We start from the raw sequence: 22,330 nt of genomic DNA, 5'->3' as shown, positions 1-22,330 counted from the left end.
AAGGCACTGGCTGAGTATAGAGAATAGTTTTGTAACCATGAACGCAGTTCCATCCTCCTCTTCCTCATTAGCTGAGTAATCAGGAGGGCACAACCTTACATATCATCTGGGTTCTCTCTTTCCCTATGTTGCTCATGTTTGTCTGTTTCTTAACAAAGAAAGACCATTTCAGGGTCTGGAGAGATGGCTCAGCAGTTAGGAGCACAGGCTGCTCTTCCAGGGGACCTGGGTTCAATTCCCAGCACTCATATGGCAGGTCACAAGCATCTGTAACTTCAGATTCAGGGGATCCAACACCCTCTTCTGGCCTTTTGGGCATCAAGATCGCAAGTGGTGCATAGACATACACACAGGCAAATCCCATGGACAGAAAGTAAAAATATTAAACAAAACAAAACAAAAACCAAAGACCATGCATGAGTTCCTCTACATCTACATTTTACATACTCGTTATTGTAAAGCTTGTCTGGTGTGTGACCTTGTCGTGTCTTTAGATCCTTAGGCAAGCTTGGTGTCAGTAATTTTATATCTGAACTTTTAGTTTGTGTGTGTGTGGGGAGTAGTCAGACAGCAGACGTTGGATGGAGTGATAGTTATTCTAGCAGGTATTGGCAGTGGTCTAGTGTTTTCTATATATTTGTAGCTGGATTTCAAGACACTTGAAAAATCGCCATTATTTTGTGTGTGTGTGTGTGTGTGTGTGTGTGTGTGTGTGTGTGTGTGTGTGAATGACATATGTGCAGATGTCTACAGAGGTCAGAAGAGGGTGTCAAAGTCTCTGGAACTGAACTCGTGTATAGTTGTGAACCCTCACCCAGTGCAGGTGCTGGGAACCGAACTTGGATCCCCTGGAAGAACAGCAGGTACTCTCAACCTCTGAGCCATTCTTCTATCCCCTGCTTTTTAAATTTCTTATACCATGGTGTGATGTGACTGGCTGTGTCAGGCTCCGACTGCCATGTCTTCCCATCATGATGGACTGTCCCCTCCAGTGGTGAGCCAGAACAAATCCTTCCTTCCTTAAGCTACTTTTATTAGGCATTGTGAGCTCTGGTGTCCCCCTTCCCCCTGTTCCCCCTGACACAAACTGAGTCATCTGGGAAAAGGGAACTTCAGTTGAAAAATGTTCCCATTAGTGTGGCATGTAGACAAGCCTATGAGACATTTTCTTGATTAATGATGGTGGGTCAGCCATGTAGGAGAACCTAGCTCACTGTGGGTGGGGCCGCCATTGGGCACGTGGTCCTGGGTGGAATAAGAAGGCAGACTAGCCTGCCACTGGGAGCAAGCCAAGAAGCAGCATTCCTCCAAGGTCGCTGCTTTAGCTCTTCTCCCCAGTTGGTTTGGTCCCAGCTAGGAAAGGATTTTCATCCCCGAACCTAGAAAAGTAACTAATATAAGTGGGATCCTGGGGTGATGAGCATCAGCTGGGGTGACACTCCAGCCTGCGAGGTGGGGAGAATGCGTACTGCAGTATAAATCAGCTTTGTGCTGACTCTGCGCAGGATGTGAGATGTAGGAGATCCATGGCACACCGAATGATGCTGTTCAGTGTTGGCTGTTGGGTCTGAGTGTGCCGCCTGCTGCCGTCTGGCAGTCTTTGCCCAGGGAAGCACAGTCATGCCATGGGCTGTGCACACATGTGTCCACAGGAGGGTATTCTGTGCACCCACAGGAAGACAGATGTGTTCACTGAGATCAAACAGCACCAAGAGGAGATCTTTATGGACAGACACACATGAATTTAACTAATGGGCAAAATCATGGAGGAACAAGGAAGGATGCTGTCGGTCACATGGACGTCAGATTGGCCACTGTAAGTCCTGAGTTCTCAGGGGAGCATACTCCAGGGCAACCTAGAGAAAGCTGATGCGACACAACCTGATTTCTGGTGAGAAGACAGAATGTCTGTCCTGCCCCTGTGGCCATCCTAGCAGAAATGAGAATGTTCTAAAGAGACACATGTGTGTCTCTCTCCCTTTGCCTATTAGACTATTGAAATAATGTTAAATTGACATTTCCTTGGAATATCATGCTTGGAGAGAAAAAAAAAAAGGTGGAAGCCTGGGCCAGCCAGGGCGATAGCTGTTCTGGAAAGAGATTTGCATCTCTTCAGACCACCATGCTGGAGAGCCTGGAGCTGAGACAAGGATGGGTCAGTGATGGGTGGGACCATACCTCGACTGGGAATATCTAGCTCTGCATAACTCTGGCCCTCTATTTTCACCTAAACTTCACACCAGGACCCTGAAGATGGACTTGGGGTATATGAGTATGTTCCCTGAATTACTTTGTCCCTTTTTCCACTGTGGCGACGCTGAATAAATATCCCTTTTCTGTTTTTCACTGTTAATTTGGCTCTTTTAATTGGTTTATTAAGAATAGGTGGTTGAGTCTGGCTGATCAAAGCTGCCAGAACAACTCAGCAAAAATCCTTGTAGAGGACGGAGGTGCCTGCTCATCAAGTCCCCACAGGGAACCAGCACTGACAGCCTTCCCCAAATTTCCACAGCCGCTGCATGACACAGGGCTCCTCACTCTTACATGGCCACTACCATCCTTTCCTCCCTCTTCCCCGCTGCCTGCTGAGTGGACAGTGATGCCTTGGTGACCTTAGAGGACCCACAGGGAAGACAGTAAGGCCCCAAGCTTGGCCTGGAATCCTGTACCATCCACCTCCAGGATCACTGGTTTTGTCGTGACCCAAGGTAGACTTCCTTTCTTAAGCCATCCAGAGTTTGGTGTATGGGGCAGGAGCAGTAATCTGTACGAGGACCCTATCTGGTCAGTGTCTGTGTGATGTGTGAAATGAAATTAGAATCTCTTTCATATTCTTTCTCTCCTTCTCTTTTCCCCCTTCCCCCTCTCCTGTGCCTTCTCTTTGCTTTTCTCCTTTCCTCTCCTCCTCCTTTTCTCCCCAACCCCTCTCCCATGGGGATCAAACCCAAGTCTTACACACTTCAGGCAAGCCCATCACTAGTGAGCGACATCACTAGCCCCCTTTTTACTTCTCCTCTTGAGACAGTATCTCACCAAGTTGACCAGGCTGGCCCTGAACTCGCTCTGCAGCTCAGACAGGTCTTGAGATGGTTCTTCTCCAGTCTCTCCAGTAGCTAGGGTCACAGGTCTGCGCCACCAGAAGCAGCTGGGGTTCATGGTTTCCAAGAAATGCACTTCTGGTAGCTCTGGGCATGCATTTCCCCCATATTTCTCTGACTGGTCAGGAAGAAGCCGGTAGCAGTGGTATGACCTAATATAGACTAGGTTCCCATCCAGAAGGCTCTGATGGAGTGAAGGCAAGCATGCATAGTTTGGGGGGACAGCTCAGTTATGGAAAGAGGATGGGAGACACCACAGGGCACATCTGGGGACATTATAATGGCAATTCAAATGCTCCCTAGGGTCCCATCCAAGGGCAGAGGAAGCTGGGATATTTACCCTCCATGAGTTTCCCTTGCTGGACCAAGGATGCTTCTGAAGTACTGGCTGCCTGATTCTTCTGGCCTTCTCTGTGGCAGGATCAGTCAAGTCCAGGAAAAAAAAAAATCCATCCTAGGCTTTGGGGACAGCGAGTGATAAGGGGAAAGGCTGCTAAGAACTGAATTCTCCAGGGCTGTTAGGAGGGACCGAGGGCTGCACAGGCGAGAGGCAGACACTGACTCCAGCCCTGTTCAGCTGCAGGTCCATGGTGCTCATCCCTCACACTCCGCTGCCTTGCAGAAGTCCTGCTGGTTCTGGGGTGGTGCAGTCACAAGGAGTGTCTGGTCTCCTAGTGATAGAGATCGCCTCATGGCTGGCCAAAGCTTTGCTCCTCTAAGTTGGGAGACTTATTATCACTTCAGGAACAAACTCCCTGGCTTTGGACTTCATTATACTCTGCCCAGACCCAGGGCCAGAGCCTAATACATCCCAGATGACCAGAGGAGGTATTCAGACGTGGATTTTCCATGTAAGGCCAGGCAGTTACAGCACCATGCCAGGCCTGGCTGGCTGGCGCTGTGGGTGTGTGCATCACGTCTCCATGGGGCTTCTTGGTTTTGGAACTCACTTCTTGGTCCACAGTGTTGGGAGCCACAGAGTTTATCCAGGGATAATGACCATGGCTCATGAAATAATAAGATTCCTGGGGCTGGGCGAGACCTCGGAGAGCTCTCCACTTTATCTTCTTATTGAACCAATATGGAGAGAGCCACAAGGAGGGAACGGCACACTGATAGCCACATCTTCTAGCCACTTCAGGTAGAACAGAGACTCATTCACCACAGTCAGATGCCTTGCCTGGCCTTTTCTGTGAGGCAGGATGGACAGGAAAGGGCTGGTGGCATCTGTGTGCTTGGGTGGCTGGGATGAGTATAAGGGAGAGATGCTGAATCTGAGTGTTCAATACAAAGACCACCTTGGAGGGCTCCCTGCTGGAGTAAGACCAGGTGGCTGGTATCTCTGCCAAATTTCTTCTGTTATCTTGTAGGTGACTCCTTCCATGGTTACCCGCTGCCAGCTCATTAGAATAGAAAGTTGTCTACAGAAGCAGGTGTACTCATTGTAGACAATCTATATAGCTGGAACAGGTTTGCAAAGGATGAAATGTGGCCGTAAATCATGGGCTATTGGTGTGCATGAGCTCTTGGGGTTCTGTGGCCCTGTCTGCCATCCAAGGTGGGGAGATCTCCACCCTATTTCTAGGTTCCCTTTCCAACTGGTTGGCATGATGGTGAGTGTTTTATTGGGGGGGGCAGGTGGTCACAAGTCAGAGTAGGTGAGGTCTCTGGCCCTCTCTCCCACTCTCTAGAGGGAAAGTTGGAAGCTGAACCTGATGTACTTTCCAGACTTGGCCATCTCCCTGTTCTCTGTACCTTGTTGCTCAAGCATGCCAATCAGGATTCTGCTTTATATTCCAGGAGTCCCCGGATGGTAGATCATCTCCAAGGCTAGGATTGGATGGATAAAACTATTACTAGTCAGTCATCTGGGGTCTTCTTGCTCCACCTGGGTAGATGTTTTGGGTAGGCAGGGTGAAGCTCTTCAAGGGTCAGTCTTTGGGAGCTTTCGTAGCTCTGTGTTTGACAGTAGTGAAAGGTGGCAGCTGGCAGGTGGGAGCAGAAGTGGGTGGTGCCCTCTAGTGTTACTGTAGCTCTCATGCAGACCTTGGGTATGCAAACTCTTAGCTTTACAAGCATTAACAGCTCTTATATAGGTCAAGGAAATAGGGATTCTCTAGCCCCAACTCCAGTCAGTGCTGTAGTTCTTGGCCTGGGTGTCAGAGATACTTGGCCCTAAAAACTTGACAGGTCCCTGAGGATCTTTGGAAGATCAGGCGATCTTCTAGGGTGTGAAATTTCTCTTCTCTGGGTCTTCACAGCCTTTTTCTCCTTCTCTTACAACCAACATCTCAACTTTGGCTTCTTTCTTCTTCCTGCCCAGATCTCTCTCAAGCTGTTTAGCTACTTCTTCAGCAGTCACGTAGCTGGCTGCGTTGCTGCTGTTGTGGCTAGGCTGATCTGCTCTCTGCTGCTTCCTTCATAGTACCAGCTCAGCCCCAACTACTAAAGGTAGGCAAGAAGAGACCACTTGAGAGAAGCCTTTTGTAGCATCTAATGTCATAACACAAGAAGAGCCGGCACTCTAAGTGTCTTCCACCTGTTGGAAAATAATGATCTCAGAATAATAATAAAAGAATAATATACACATAGGGAAAGTAACATGGCAGGGCAATTTTATTTTTCAAAAATGTTGTAGAATTCAAACTGGCCTGGCAAACAGAGCCAAAGTGATCTCTGCATTTTATCCCTAATGCAGGTGGAAACTGGGTCTTATCCCATTGGTGGGAGTTTGTCTTCACACTCCGTTGCAATTGGCTAATGATTGTGCAAGGGGAGGGGTGATAGATCTTGGGAATGTCTAGAGGTTGGGTAAACAGGCACATCACAAGATGGGGGAGGTTTAGGGAATATTGGCTTTTGTCTCGTTAGCCCACCTTTGGTAGAAAAAAAATTCTCACACTTCAGACTCACTAATCGAGCCCAAACAACTTGGTTATATAGCTAGAGTAGGGGTGTTTGGATTAGTTAAAGTATACCCACATAAAATTAAAGCCTGTTTGGACCAGTCATAGCAGTTATTTGGTTAGCTGTCGGGAAGTGTTTCCCCTCTGGCTTAGGTGAAAATGGTTGTCCGGCAGGCATGGTGGTGTGAGAGAGAATGTCCCCATAGGCTCAGCTTATTTGAACTCATGGTTTCCACTTGGTGGTGCAGTTTAAGGATGTGGTGTGGCTCATGTGGAGCGGCCTTTGAGAGTTCATAGCCTCACCTTATTTCCTGCTCACTCTCTCAGCTTTGCATTTGCTGAGGACATGAGTTCTCAGCTTTCTACCCCTGCGGCCATGTGAACTGCCCTTTGCCATGCCTCTGCACCAGGGCAGACTCATCCTACTGTAACCATTCGCTGAAATAAACACTCTCTCCCCTAAATTACCTTTGGTCAGGGTGTTTTTATCACAGCAACAGAAAAGTTTTAATACACAAGTCATGCAGAGTTTGCTGAGGTTTGTGTTAGCAAAAATGTCTTGGAAGAGTTGCTTGAAAAAGCCTTGGCTGAGGCTGCACCTTCAGGAACTGCACCCAGGACTGCAACTGCATATTTTTTTTCAAGACACCTGGAAAATTTTCTTCAAGCCAACCAAGGAAGTAAAGGAATCGAAGAGTTACCAACTGTGGAGTCCAGTCATCATAGCCCCCACACCGCTGCTTATCACAGGAGCAGAGGGTGTTTACAGCAAGAATGTAAAGAGTATAGCATCAAAACAAATAGTGATCTTAACAGTGCTATTGAATAGTGTTCAGCATCTTCCCAGTGCTCCCGGGAGATGTGGGGCTGTCCCATGTGCCTCAGAACCAAAGCCAGGCCAGAAATAGGCACACTGGTCCTTGCAGGCTCTTTTTCCCTTGGAGACCTCTTCCTCTGTGAAAAGCAGGACTGGACTTAGGGTAGCTATCTTCTTATTTATTAGTCTGTTTTCTGTTGCTATGATAAATACCCATGACCAGAAGCAGTTTAGAGAGGAAAGGGTTTGTTTGTCTTACACTTCCACATCACAGCCAGTCGTTGAGGTAGAAATGGAGGCAAGGGCATGAAGGATGCTGCTCAATGGCTCGCTCCCCATGGCTTGCTGGGTTTGCTTTTTTACATACTCAGGATTACTTACCCAGTGGTGGTACCATCCACAGTGGGCTAGACCCTCCAAAATCAATTATTAACCGAGAAAATACCCACAGACCTGCCTACAGGACAGTCTAATGGAGGCATTTTCCCAGTTGAGGTTCCCTCTTCTGAAACAACTCTATCCTCACACAGGGCTTTGGGCAGATATCCTTCATAGACAGTCCCCTTCCACCTATTACTTTAGACTGGGCTCCCTTTGTCTTCAGGCTCCACCCTCAGGGCTTCCCCCAAGTTGTTTATGAAAGGAGGGTACAAGGCACTCCTGCCTCACAGAAGCTCTTGGACCTGGAAATGTTCCACAACACTTCCTCTGTCTTCTATCCCCTTACTCCCAGCCACCTACAGGGTCCTGGGAAATCTCCCTGTTAGGATTTCCCTGTGCCCTACAATGGCTACACCATGGACTGAGTACCGCTGCCACAGCTCAGTCCTTGGAATCTCAGTGTGATAGCACTTACTCCAGGAGGTGTGAGCCACCTGCCTCATTTACGTTATGTTGGCTTCCTGGTCAGATGAGAACTCCCACTTCTTTTTTCTCATCCCAGTGCAGGATGAGAGGGGTGTGGGAAACTCTGGAGAGCTGACCTGTCTTCTTGCCTTGATGCTGTAAGTGAGTGGACATCCTACTTCTCCTCTTTAGGTGGCATACAGGACTATGCTCCCTCCAAGCCAAACAGCCACCACCTGTGAGTGTTCAGCTGTGCCCTCTTGAAAAAGATCATCCCAACAGAGCTTGTCGACTCTTTATATTCCCCCTCAGAGGGTCTGGAGGGTCACAGGATCCTCATCTGAGCAACCAGTCATTCCATACCACCTGCTGTATGCAATCCTATCCTAATTGTGCATGGCTCTGGGGAGGGGACAGTGTATATAGGCTGGGGAGGGAGGGAGTCTATCTATGTGGCTGTGGGAAAGCCCTCATCCCTGCTGGGTAAAGGCTCTCCTATAAAGCTTTTTTGGGAAGGAGTACCCACATTAAGTAACCCTTCACCTATGTTCTGTAACTCAGCTCAATAAAATTCACTGGTGCACCAGAGTAAAGTTCGGTGGAATCTATCTCAGTTGGTTGTTGCGACCTTAAAGGTGTTGGGTAGATGTTGCTTATATCTACTTAGGATAGGAATTTTAGTAGGTCATTGAAGGGTGTACCTTAAGGCTATATCTTAAATTTTTTTCATGTGTATATGGGGTATGAGAATGCATATTTGCATATGTGTGTGTGTGTGTGTGTGTGTGTGTGTGTGTGTGTGTGCATGTGGAGGACAGAGTTTGATATCAGTTATCTCCCTTGATTGCTCTCTAATTTATTTATCAAGACAAGCTTTCTCATTGAACTTGGAGCTCACCAATTTGGCTAATGTCTTAGTTTGGATTTCTATTGCTGTAAAGAGACACCATGATCATGGCAACTCTTATAAAGGAAAACATTTAATTGGGGCTGGCTTATAGTTCAAGGATTTAGTCCATTATCATCATAGCAGGAAACATGGCAGCATGTAGGCAGACATGGTGCTGGGGAAGGAGCTGAGAGTTCTACATCTGAATTCTCAAGCAACAGAAAGTAAACTATGTCCCACACTGGACATAGCTTGATCATAGGAGACCTCAAAACCCACCCACACAGTGACACACTCCAAAGGCCACACTCCCTAATAGTGCCATTCCCTATGGGGGCCGTTTTGTTTCAAACCACCAAAGCTAGTCTGGCTAGCCCACTTGCCTCAGGAATCCTTGTCTCTGCTTCCTGAGTCCTGAGATTACATGTGGGCTGAGGCACTGAATGGCTTTTCCCACAGGTTCTGGGAATCTGACATGATTGGGTGTGCGCAGGGTGGTATGGCTGTAGATGGTTCTGGGGATCTGAATCCAGGTCCTCAAGTTTGCGTAGCAAGACCTTTGCCTGTCCTGGGATGTGTCTTAGCCTTCTCTCTTCCTGTGTGCTCTTCTCTTGTTTCCTGTCTGCCAAGAAGTGAGTGTCCTATTCCTCCTCATGCCCCCATCAATATGAGGCTCTGCCCAAGCCCATGGGGCCAAGAAATCATGGACCAAAATCTTTGAAAGTAGGGGCCAAAATAAATTGTCATGGATTTTGGCCACAGTGTCACACACACACACACACACACACACACACACACACACACACACCAAGCACACCACTGCTGTGGGATGTTCTCTATGCTGTGAATGTGTTGCTCTGATTGACTGATAAATAAAACACTGATTGGCCAGTAGCCAGGCAGGAAGTATAGGATAGGTGGGACAAGGAGAGAGGAGAATTCTAGGAAGTAGAAGGCTGAGTCAGGAGACGCTGCCAGCTGCCGCCGCCATGAGAAACAGATGTTAAGATACAGGTAAGCCACAAGCCACATAGCAAGGTATAGATTTATAGAAATGGGTTAATTTAAGATATAAGAACTAGATAGCAAGAAGCTTGCCATGGCCATACAGTTTATAAATAATATAAGTCTCTGTGTGTTTACTTGGCTACAGGACTGGTGAGAGAGATTTGTCTTGACTGTGGACCAGGCAGGAAAACTTCAGCTACACACCACCTCTATGACAATAAAGTCACTTCCCCCACTAATGTGGCCCTCCAGGCTCTCCCACAGTGACTCAATAAGCACAGCAAGGCTGTGGAGGGCTCCAGTTGAGGAAAACTCATGATCAACTTGTATAAACTCTGGAGTTCTGAGTTAGGAGACAGGGCCAAGGCTAAGGATGTTGTAGAAGGTTCTGGCTCACATCTGAGCCGTTTCCTGGTATCCTTGCTGTGAGGGCTTGCTGATGAAGGGGGAAGTGACACCAAGGGAACCCCTGCTCAGTGAGAGGTGAAGGCCCTCAGCTGTGCCTGAGCAGCCAGTGTGCCCAGAGCTGCCTCTGGAGAATTTCCCTTAGCTTTAACTTGCTGTTGGCTGACCTCGGCCTGGCATTTGCCACTGGAGCAGAGTCAACCACAATCTCCCAGCATCCCCAGGGCTCAAGGGCTCTGAGTCAGGATGAAGGCACTTTCCAGGGGTCTGTACTTTCTCTTCTGATAAGTGGAGCACCTGGGATCTGGAGCAGAATCCCTTGTGTTGATGTGGTGTTCCAGAGGCACAAGCCAGAGCAGAGCCGCGCTTCATACTCGGGCTTGCTGCTCACCATACTTGGGCAGGAAGCTGTTGCAGGGACTAGATCAGCAAAGGCTGGATTCTGTTCATGCCTTCATTCATGCCTTCATACCCCAGGCCTTCAGGGATTCACTCTTACTCCCTGCTGGGCAAATCTGTTCTACAGCCAGGCAGTAGTGAGAAAAAAATCAAACAAAACCCAGGCGAAAGGGGCGATTCCTAGAAGGCAGCAGCCCAGGGACCCAGGACTCAACACACACATGCCCACTATGTGAAATGCTCACTGTGGGTGTTCAGGACTGTTTGGCCAGGTCGCAGGGCCAGAACTTACCTGGGTACAAGGAGGAAGGGTTTCTTACACACACACACACACACACACACACACACACACACACACACGCACGCACGCACATGAACACACGTGTGTGCATGCTACCCTGCAACAGTGGCTGTCAGAACTGCACTTGCACCCTTGTTTTCCAATATGCCATTGTGTAGACCAACCCTATCTTTTATAATCATCTTCAGATGCTGGATATTTGATCTCTTCTCACCTTGAGGCTTTGGCAAAGGTCTTAGGGAGCCTTTCAATCAGCCCCCTGGCCTGCAAGCTCTGGGTGATGAGGGCTGAGACAGGAGCTGGGTCATGCAGGCCCCTAGGTCATGGCAGCATTGTGCAGAGCCCTTTGTTTGTAAGTGGGGTACTCAGTGAGGCTTTCTGAATCAAGGGGAACAGATTTGTGACAGTCATGACAAACACAGACTGTAGTACCAACCATCCCCAGAGGTCCTAACTGCCTGCCGGCAGCAAGGATGTAACAGCCTCAACTTTCTAAAGATGTCCTTGGTCTTGTTGAGGGAAGAGACTTCCTGAGAGGCTGCAAATGGCTCTACTATACTGATGGGCTGGCACGGGGTGGGAAGAGCCCTGCGAGCCCTCCCCCTTGCTGTGGGCTTCAAGTTCAGGAAGGTGGGAGAGAGTCAGCTGCTCCTAACCTGCTGAGCACCCTGCTCCTGGACTGTGGTCATGTCAGTACCCAGCTGGAGTCCCTGGGCAAGGACCAGCACCCTGGACCCACCCTCTCAGGTCATTAGCATCTCTCTCCCAAACCTCCCATCTTGTGGCCCAGGTCACTGACCTTCCTTCTAAGCCACTTGACCATATCGATGGTCCATGCAGATCCAAATCTCTGACTTCTCCTCCCACCCAAAGCCATGGTTGACAAATGTTCCTCCAGAAGCTCTGTCTTCCAGGGCCTCTGGGAAGTGCAGCTGAGATGCAGTTGGTGCCATGGCCTTTGGTGCACATGGCATCAGTGGAAAGCTGGTGGTGCAGGGTCTGTGGGATTTATGTAACAGGAAAACACAGAATACATATGGAATTAACACAGAGAATATGTAGGATCGTCTCAGTTGTCTCAATTTCTACTGTGGGCTCTTCATTTGTTGACTAGTATAAACACATAAGTATGCGCTCCTTCAGTAGCATGCCTTTGATTTTGCAGTACAGTAGCAAGCCCATACAGTAGCAAGCAACAAAAAATGTCATGCTTAATAGCAATATGGAATTTCTATTTCTCTCTCTATGTGTTGTATGCATGTGTGTACACTGTATGTGTACAGGTGTATTCACCTGTGCATATGGGGTGTGTGTGTGTGTGTGTGTGTGTGTGTGTGTGTGTGTGTAGGTCAGCAGTCAGACTTTATCAGTCTACACCTTACTTGTCAACATTTATATTACTTTTCTTGATGTGTATATTTGTAATGTTTATGTGTGCATGTGAATGCTGATGCCTGTAGAGGCCAGAAGAGGACATCAAAGCCCCTGAGTCTGGAGTTAGAGCAGTTGTGAGCCACAGGATGAGGCTTCTGGGAACTGAACTCTGGTCCTCTTCAAGGAAAGCAGGGATCACTGCCCAGCCATCTCTCCAGCCTACCACCTCATTTTCTTTGAGACAAGCTCTCTCACTGAATGTGGACTTTGCTCATTTGGTTAGGCTGACTGGCCACCAAACCCTAGGGATCCCCTTGCCTCTGCCTCCCCAGTGCTGGGGTTGCAGAAGCACACCACTGTGCCTTTTCTTTGATATGGGTGCTGGATATCTGGGCCCAGCTCCTGACTCTTGTGTGGCAAACACTTTACTGTCTGAGCCAAGGTCCTTCTTTGTACTCAGAATCTGGAGGGACTGTGGAGGACTGAGCCTCGGGTTGGGGGTAGTCAAAGGGTCTAGTGAATCCAGTCCCTCTGGTCCAGCTGTGTGTCCCACCATGAATATGTGTCTACTCACTCTAGGGCAGACTTCTCTGAGTGGGTCTGAGTAGGCTAGCTGCAGCCTAGGAGATCTTCATGGGCTGCCTCAGAGTAAGACTGGCTCACCTATATAGCCAACTGTCAACTGTTCCATGTGGGTACATCTATGGATAAGCCCTTAGAGGGGATGGACAAAGTGCATGGACAGATGTGGCTGCATGCCCCGGGACTCAGCCTGCCTCTTTCTTGCCTCTCAGGTCCTGGCTTGGCCTCTCAGGAGCTTCCTTGGCTCCTGCTGCTGCTGAGTACTGGCCTCCATGGCGGAGGTCATCTTTGGATGGGGGTGGGGGTCCTCAGGCAGCCTCAGGCTGGAGATGAGGACGTGGCATGTGTACTTGCACTGGCCAGCCGTGGGAGGCCCAGCTGGCTGACTCATCACTAGCCGAGCTCAGAGCAGAGCAGAAGGGCACAGCTGTCTGCAGAGCTTCAGGGAGGTGCTGTGTTACAGTGGAGCGGGAGGGTGGGAGAGAGAGGGCCACAGGTCCCAGCGGCCCCTAGTCAGGCAACCTCTGTCCAGCCTGCACTGTCTATTCTATTCTAGGGTGACCACTGCCCTCTCCAGCCCAGGACTGGGGGGCTTCCCAAGACCGGGGCTTTTTAAATACACATAGAAGAGACTTGGGCAAACCATAACAACTGTTCCCCATGGGGGACCATCACCACCTCGCCTGCTGCGACAGTCTGGAGTGGGGAAACCGAGGATCACAGGAGCACTGGGGATGCCCCATAAGTGCTTCTTTTTGCCAGTAGGATGGAACCACCTCTGGAACATTCTGGTCTGGTCCTAGCAGTCATTTCTATGTGACAGTGACTGGAGGACATCATGATATGACAATTGGGCTAGTTGAGGGCATTCGTACCTTAGAGCTTTGAGACCCAACTGCTTCATGTGAAGGACAGCCTCTCAGCCTCATACCCCGAAAGCCCATTTCTAAATCCAAATCCACCTACCCACATTTCTCCCGCAGAGAGCTTTCCTCCTTCAGACAGGCAGTTCTCTGTTTGGCCAATCCACACCAAGGCATCTTCCACGGTCTTCCCTGCCTCATCTCCTCATCCCTGCGAGTGGCCCAGTCACCCCTGATGCTCTGAACTTGTTTGTCCCCACCTATAGGGAGGCGGTGGGCGGGCTCCCTCCCATACCAATCCATTCTCAGAGGGCCCTTCAGCCACAGTCCCACCTCTACTGGTCTCTCCCTGTTTAAGGCGGTCAACGTTTTCTCTGCTTTTCTTCTGGACAACGATGTTGGGCCTTTCTGTCCCCCCCTGTCAGGAGGAAAGGCTACAGCGTCAGATGGTCCCAGGTTTAAATTCTCACCCTGCTAGTTCCACATCAAATAGCAAGGATGTGGCGGCCCCTGCTGTTCACTTACCTGTGACACACTGAGCATGTCCTGTCTTTACGGAATCACCTGCAGATAGCCCTGCAGAGGCAAATTATTAGTCTTCCCATGTCCAGGAAACTGAGGACCAGAAAAGAGGGGAGAATGCCTGACATCCCCAGCTAGTGGGTCTTAGGACAAGCTCTTGTCTCCATAGCTAATCTATGGGCACACATGTGTCCCCCACCAGGCTCCTGGGCAGTGCCTCAGAACACCTGAGGCTGGCCTTGGGGATTTCTAAGTGTCCTCTCTGCAATGTGGGAAGCCATGCTGCCGGGCCAGCAGACCTAGGATCTACCCCACATCTGCTTTGGGCCAGCCTCTGTAGGGGAGGGCTTGCTAGCTGTAGGCTGGAGACAGTAGCAACCATTGTGGTCTCTGGAGTTCCAATGCTCATGTTTCTCCATTTCCTCAACCCTTATTACTTTTCTCCTTCAAGTAGTCTGGTATTGAACGTCTGGGATTTGAACCGTGAGGGTGAATATTGTTTCCTGCCAGACCCTGGCTGAGCCACTTCCAAATTTAAATCTCCCTGAACTCCTAAACTCCTGACCTGTGAGATAACCTCTCCATGTGTCCAACAGACGCCCCAAGAGCATGTCCCCCACAAATGCTGTGTCTGTCCCATTCTCAGTGGCCGAAGTTACCAAGCAGCTAATTAGCAGCCGAAGGTCTGAGTCACTTTTTACCCTTCCTGAGCTTGCGGGTGACTAGATGTTATTCGATTTCTTACTCACTTCCTGCATCAGTGGGTAGCCACCATCATGAGGGCCAGGCGGAGCAGAGAGCCAGGGATGTAGAGATGGACTCTATTCTGAGCTGTCTCAAATGGCCGATTGGATAGAAGAATTTGGTGAGTGCATGTGTGTGTGTGTGTGTGTGTGTGTGTGTGTGTGTGTTACATGTTCATGTGTGTGTACATCTGTGTTTGTGTTTGCTTGCCTGTGTGTGAGCATGTGTGTAGAAGGCAGAGGTTGATGCTGGGTGCGTTTCTCTATCTCATCTTTGCTCTTCTAGATTTATTTATTATTATTTATGTGTATGTATATATGCTTCTGTGAGTTTATGTATCACATGTGTGTATGTGCTCATAAGATCCCCTGGAGTCAGAGTTGCAGGCAGTGTGAGCTATCTGATGAGGTGCTGGGAACCGAACCTGGGTTTTTTGCAAGAGCAGTAGCATGCTTTACGGAAGAGTCAACTCTCTAGCCCCCTCCACCTTACTTTTTGAGGTAGGTTCTCTCACTGAAGCTGGAGTTCATCGGTTCTTCTAGCTCTAAGGATCTGCTTGTCTCTTCCAACCCCAGAGCTCACTTATAGACATGTGCAACCACTTCTGGCTTTAGGTAAGGGTTCTGGGGGTCCAAACTCAGGTTCATACAGCAAGAACTTCACCCCCTTAGCTGTCATCCCAGACCCAGCTCTCATCTTTTAGAAAAGACATTCAATGGTGACAAATAGATTCTAATTTCAATGCATGTCACCCTCAGTACAGACTGTCAAATACACGTAATTTAAAGTACAGATGACCCCCAACTCATGATGGCTTACCTTGTAGTCCTTCAACTATACTATGGCTCAAACCCCGCTTTCAGTTCCGTAGGAACCCTCCTTTGAAATGGTTTGCAGGGCAACCCCTCTGGCTGCAGCTCCAGGCCACCCCACCATTGCTAGAGGGAATGATCTGTAATCTACAGCACACTCCTCCTAAGCGACAAGGTGTGACAGACTGGGAGTAACAAGCACATTTTCTGCTTACAATACTCTGCACTCACCTGTGGCTCAGCAGTAACGCTTTTGTAAACTGAAGACCATCTGGGCTTGCAAAGAAAAATCACAGCAGTCGACAGACTGTGAAAGATGCTGTGAAAATGCTCTGCTTGTCCCAGAAGCGTACCTGCCTCTTCCAACACACAGTCTTGTCATTGCCCAGAGTGCCTGAAGGCTTGTCCTGAGTGAAGACCGCATTTGGTTCTTCTGTGGGTTTTTATTCACAAACAATTTTACATGACCAGTATTCAGGTACTGGATATACACAATAGGACTCTACAAACTCTTGGTGCATTATTGCTTCTTCTAGAAAATGTGTATAGCATGTGTGGGTACATATGTATGCGTATGTGTGCATGTGTGGTAGATGTGTGTGCACATGTATGTACAGGTCTAATCACCTGTGCATATGGAGCCAGAGTATGGCACTAGGTATCTTCTTCATCATGCTCCACCTTCTTCTTTGAGACAGGGTCTCTCACTGAACCTGGAGTTCATTGTTTGGGCTAAGATTGGCAAACCCCTGGGTCCATCTGTCTCCTCTGCCACAGTGCTAGGGATATAGACACCACAGGACCTGGCTCATGTATGGGTTCTGGGGATCGGAACTCAGGTTTTCATGCTTATGTGTGTGGCAAGAACTTTACTGAATGAGCCATCTTCTAGCTCTTACTGCTTCCTTTGTTTGACTTTTAATTAATTATGTGTGTATGTATGTGTATGTGTGTGTATGTATGTATGTATGTGTGTATATATGTGTGTGTGTGTGTGTGTGCGCGCGCGCGCGTGCGCGCACACGCGTGCATGTGCGCACACTCGCATGCAGAATGTGTGGAGGGAGGCCAGAAGATAACTTTCAGGAGCTGGGTCTCATCTCCTTCCATCATTATAAGTCCTGGAGACCAAACTCCAGTCATCACACTTGGCTGCAAGCTCCTTTATCCATTGAGGCATCTCACCTGAGGCCTTTTGCTGGCTGGGGTTGTCAGACAGTTTTTGGTGTGATTTGGCCATGCAGTCTCATGTTCTCTGGCATGTCACTTTTCTTTGCTGGGTAGAGTTCATTCTATGACTGTCCTTGGTTTCATCTGGCTTCTTTTCTTTTTCCTGTTTTTATCTATCTATCTATCTATCTATCTGTCTGTCTGTCTGTCTGTCTGTCTGTCTGTCTGTCTGTCTGTCTGCCTGTTTGCCTGTCTATCCATCTATCTGACCTTACAATCACCAGTTGTGACTGTAATGACAACTTTACAAAGCCTAAAATCACCTGGGAAGAAAGGCTTAATGAGGGATTGTTTTCATCGTGTTGGCCTTCAGGCATGTCTGTGGGGGAAAGTCTTGATCGCCTTAATTGATGTGGGAAGATCCAGTCCACTGTGGGTGGTACCATTCCCTAGGCAGAGTTTCCTGAACTACATAAGAGTGGCAGAATCCAGCTGAGCATACACAAGCAAGAAAGTGAGTATATACGATTCGTTTATCTGCTCTTAGCTGTGGGTGTGATGTGACTAGGCTGCTGATGTTCCCATCTTGACCTCTCACACTAACAATCATAACTGGAACTGCCAGCTGAAATAAATCCTTTCTGCCCTAAGTTGCTTTCTATCAGCATGTTTTATCACAGCAACAGAAATGAGACCAGTTCCACAGGTGACCATTCTCCCAAGCTATCCACCTCTTTGGGGACGATTTGCATGTTTGCAATATTGAGTCTTCCAAGCCACTCACATGTCTTATACTATATTTACATGTCCTGTGCTACAGCTCAAAGGCTTATCATATTTTTCAAGTTTCTTCCTAAACATGTCTTTGGTCAATGCATTCATGTACTTCATTTTTTGACACTCCTGTGATTTAGCATCTTTTTTTATTTCATTCATAGATATGTATTGCTATTATACAGAAAGTTCATTAAATCATGTTAAATTTGGCTCAGTTGACTACTCTGCTTACTTACTAAACTTCTTGTTTTCCTTTAACAGGCATGAGATCTGTGTGTCATGTTGTCTGTGTGTGGTGACAGTTTGATTTTTCCTTTTCAGGACTGTTTCAAAGTCACATTAGTAAGCAGGTTCTATTAGAAGAGGTTTGATAAGCACCCTATGTCTTGTTGAAGGGCTTTTCTTCTGGTCTTTGTTTTTTTTGAGACAGTGTTTCTCTGTGTTGCCCTGGCCATCCTGGAATTCACTCTGTAGACTAGGCTGGCCTTAAACTCACAGAGATCCACCTGCCTCTGCCTCCTGAGTGCTGGGATTAAAGGCATGTGCCACCACCACCCAGCCTCTTCTGTTTTTGTGTGTGTGTTATTGAAGAGACTTTTCATTTAGAAATATTTAACTTTTATTATAAGTGTGGGGGACGCTCATGTACCGTGGCATGTGTATGGCAGTCGGAGGACAGCTTCATGAAATTTCTTTCCTTCTACCTTTTTGTGGGTTCTGGGGATTGAACTCAAGTCAACTGCTAAGCTACCTCACTGGCTCCTAAAAAAAAAAAAAGATTAATCACATAAAATATATGTTAAATTCAAATAGTTCTCTTCACACAGAGAGAAGAGCACTCTCCTCTGCGTGTGTGAGGGGGTTATGTACAAGTGTGTATGCATGCTGCTGTGCATGCGTACTAGGGGGTCACAGAGGTCATCATCAAATGTTGTTATCACTCTCTATTGATTGATGGTTGATGAGTATGGGTTTCTCACTGAACCCGGTGGTCACCTAGTCAGCTCGTCAGAAGGTTTCTCTGAGGCTAGGCTAACATGTGCTGTCATCCCTGCTTTTTCAGGGGTGCTGGGGAACCCAACTTGGGCTCTCATGTTTGCACAGCAAGCACTTTCCCCAGGACTGGCCCGGGTTTTCATCTCTAGCTGTCAACATATCAGATAGCAGCCTGTCTTTTGGAAGTTAAATCAGCTAGTGTTGCATTCCTTAGTTAATCCCACCTCAGTCCTGGTGCCTTAACCTCATATGTGCTCGGTCTTGGTTGGTTAAATCCCATCTGCAGTTATGTTCCTCGGTAAATCAGATGTAGATGGCCATAGCCATGCTGCTCTTGCTGTGCTCGTTGGATGGTGGGCAGAGGTCTCTCTTTTCTGATTATTTGTGAAAGATGAGTGTGGACCGCGAATTCTTCTCATCTTGAGGTTTCAATTGTGGGAGGATTTTTGACTGATGATTCGTTTTCTCAAGCCATTATAGAACCATCTAGATCTTTCCTTCTTGAGTCAGTCGAGGAACGAGTCCATTTTGTTGAAAATTTAAATTATGAGCACACATTCCATGATGTCACCTCATTTATAATATCTCCTTATCATAATATGCACAGTGGTTTTCTCTGTTCCTATTCATGGTTTAAGTGATTTATAGCCACAATCATTTTTCTTCTCATTAGTCTTGTCAGATGTGTGGAATTTTGACACTTATATCTTCTAACTTTGGTTTTTATTCTCTTTTAAAATATATTTATTTAATTTGTGTGTGTGTGTGTGTGTGTGTGTGTGTGTGTGTGTGTGTGTGTGTGTGTTTACCCTTGAGTATGTAAGTGTGTGTACCATTTGCAGATGCCCTTGGAGGCCAGAAGTGTTGGATGCCTTGGATTATAAGTGACTGTGAACCACTTGATATGGGTACTGGGATGAACTCTGACCCTCTGCAAGAGCAGTACATGCTGCTCTTAACTGCTGAGCCATCTCTCTAGCCTCTGCCCGCCTCCTTTTTTTTTTTTTTTTTTTTTTTTTTTTTGAGACAGGGGCTAAAGTTGAGAAGCTCCTCCTCAGCCTTCTGAGTATCAGAAACACAGCACTGACCCCTTGTCCTGGCTTTTTTCACTTCTTGAGATCTGGGCTCAGCATAGTCACATCCAACCTCTCTCTTATCTGTTGCATTCCCCTGCAGCATTCAAATACTCAGCAGACTGCCTTGCTTGTGATTTGATGGGAAGTGTTTTACGTGCTGATTATCCCTGGTAAGACTTATCCTTGGTAAGACTGTGCCTGAACTTCCATTGTGGTTTCTTGAAAACAAGCTGTGTCACAGTGTTTGAACTCCAAATATAGGGACCTCCTCTCCACCTTGCTTTGTGGTCAGGAAGCACACCCTAGTTATTTCGGCTCTTTGAGATGTGTTGAGCTTGCTTCTGTTTTGGGGCAGAGTTACGCACAAGCTTCAGAAAGCCAAGCAGCCTGCAACCACTAAGGGCCACAACTACTGGAGGCCACAGCCACTGAGCCACAGAGCCACCAAAGTCTGGCTGTTCCCAATTTCCTGCAGATTTCTTGCCTGGAGTCTGCTCCAAGACCCCCCCTGGGAGTGCAGACATAGAAGGCTTGTGTTTTCACATTTGATTTCAAGGCTGCCTGGAGTTAACACAGATTGTATTTGTTTGCTTTTCTTGGTGAATCGGTCTTCTTAGCATGGAGGATGACGTATGTGTGCATTTTGTTTTAAGTGTATTTTGTTTGGTGTTCACATGGTGCTCTTTTCTGTTTGCTTTTAAAGCTAGGCTCTTACTAGCATCATCCCAGGCTGCCCTGAAACTCATCATCTTCCTGCCTCAGCCTCTGGGATGGCCAATCCCAATGTCAATGTGAGGTCTAGCATCACCTGGGAAATGAGTCTATGGCCACTGTGGAGGGGATTGTCTTGATTAGGTTAGCTGAGGTGGGAAGACCTGCTCAGCCCACTGTGGGTGGCAACATTCCCTCAGCTGGGTACCTAGGCTGTGAGCTGAGCGCAAGTACTTATCACTGTCTGCCAACTGTAATGTAACATGATTGGCTGTCTCAGTTCCTGCCGCTGTGCCTTCCCCTCAGTGGTGGGCTGTGAGCCAGAATAAACCATTTTTCCCATAAGTTGCCTTTGTCAGATTATTTTATCACAACAACAACAACAAAATAATCAAGACTGCTTCCCAAGTGCTGGAATTCCAGGCATGTGGCCCAGTGCCCAGCTTTACTTTCTTTTTGCATTTAGAATCTTCAGACACTTCCTGTCTGCAGACCCTTCTGTTTTGGGTGCTTCCTGTAAAAACTGACATTTGAGTCTCTCCTGCCCCAAGTTGGTCAGGCTGAATTTACTCTTTAAATTTAATACAATCACTTAGACATCAGGGTTTATAATCACTACATTTTATTTGCTATTTAGCAGGTCTATGTTTCTTTTTCTTCATTACTTATGTATGATTACATTAAAAAAATTCTGTCTTATTAGTTAATACTCAGTTGTAGCCCAATGCTAGTCATTTTATTTTTTAAACATTTATTTACTTATTTGTTAGTTTATTTATTTACTTATATATTTACTTGCTTATTTGTGTGTGCTCACATGTGCTTGTGCACACATGCAAGCATGCCACAGCATGTATGTAGAAGTCAGGATTACCTTGCTGAGGTTGGTTATCGCTTTCCACCATGTGGATCCCAGGGATTGAACTCAGGTCTTCAGGCTTGGCAGCAGGCATCTTTACCCACTGAGCCATCTCACCAGCCCCGACCTTCAGGGGCTCCTTGAGCAGTAACGATGTGTACCTTTAGCTTTCTGTGTGGGCTTCCCAGGGTTTCTGTGGCAGATGACAGAGAATAAGTGACTTACCAGAGTATTTGCTTCAAGTTCTGGAGAGGTCTAACATCAAGTGAGATCTAACATCAAGTGCCCTAGCTTCCCCCTCATTCTTTCCTCTGAACTCATCAAAGAGTCTCCAGACCAGGGAGGGAACTCCCGTCTTGCCACTCCCCCTTCTGGGGCCCTGGGCATCCCTGGCTTGTAGACCACAGCTCCAAAGGCCCCTTCCATCTTCTCCCGGCTTCAAAGCCTCTGGTCTCCCCTCCTCCTATCAACATTTGTCCCTGGGTCCAGAGCCTATCAGGTCCAGCATGAGCTTACCCTAGCCCTTCACTGCCACATCTGCAAAGCCTCTCTAACCAGGGCCTCGTTCCGAGTTCTAAGTAGACATAAACTCTGGAAAGAGGGTCTTCCAAGACAGCCCAGTGGCCTTTCATTAGGAATTTCTTAAGGACCTAGCAGGCTCTAGGCTTCATGTTGGGGACAGCCATCCTGGTACCTTTGATCACATTGGGTCCACTCCGTGGATGGTGAGTGATCACCGTGGGCTGTTCTTATAAGTTTCCTAGGGTGCCCTGGCCCAGGACAGAGACACATCTGCTTCTACTTAACTGTTTCACAGGCCAGGATGATGTCATCGCAGCTCAGGCCTGGGGGGAGTTGGCGGTTGGCCACCAGTGACAGCTCAACTGGGAGCCCTCAGCTAATGAGGAGGGGGCCCTGGCTGCTCTCGCCTACATGGAAATGCTGTTTCTAAGCCCAGAATGGGGCCTCAGTCATAGAATCTGGGGCTGATGTGCAGGCAGAGAGCAGGATCAGTGGGAGGGTGGGGTTGGCTGCTATCCTGGGTGAGCATTGTTCCTGGAATGAGTAGCCCACTTTGGTACATGGCTATGCTAGGGGCTCTGGCTGCCTCCAGGATGTACTGCTGGGTGTTGCTAAGCAGGAGCTACAGAAGAAAGCTCTTTTCCTGCCATGGA

This window comes from Onychomys torridus, chromosome 4 (genome assembly GCF_903995425.1).
Source record: "Onychomys torridus chromosome 4, mOncTor1.1, whole genome shotgun sequence".
NCBI classification, from domain to species: Eukaryota; Metazoa; Chordata; class Mammalia; order Rodentia; family Cricetidae; genus Onychomys; species Onychomys torridus.
Note: the sequence above shows the minus strand (reverse complement) of the source record.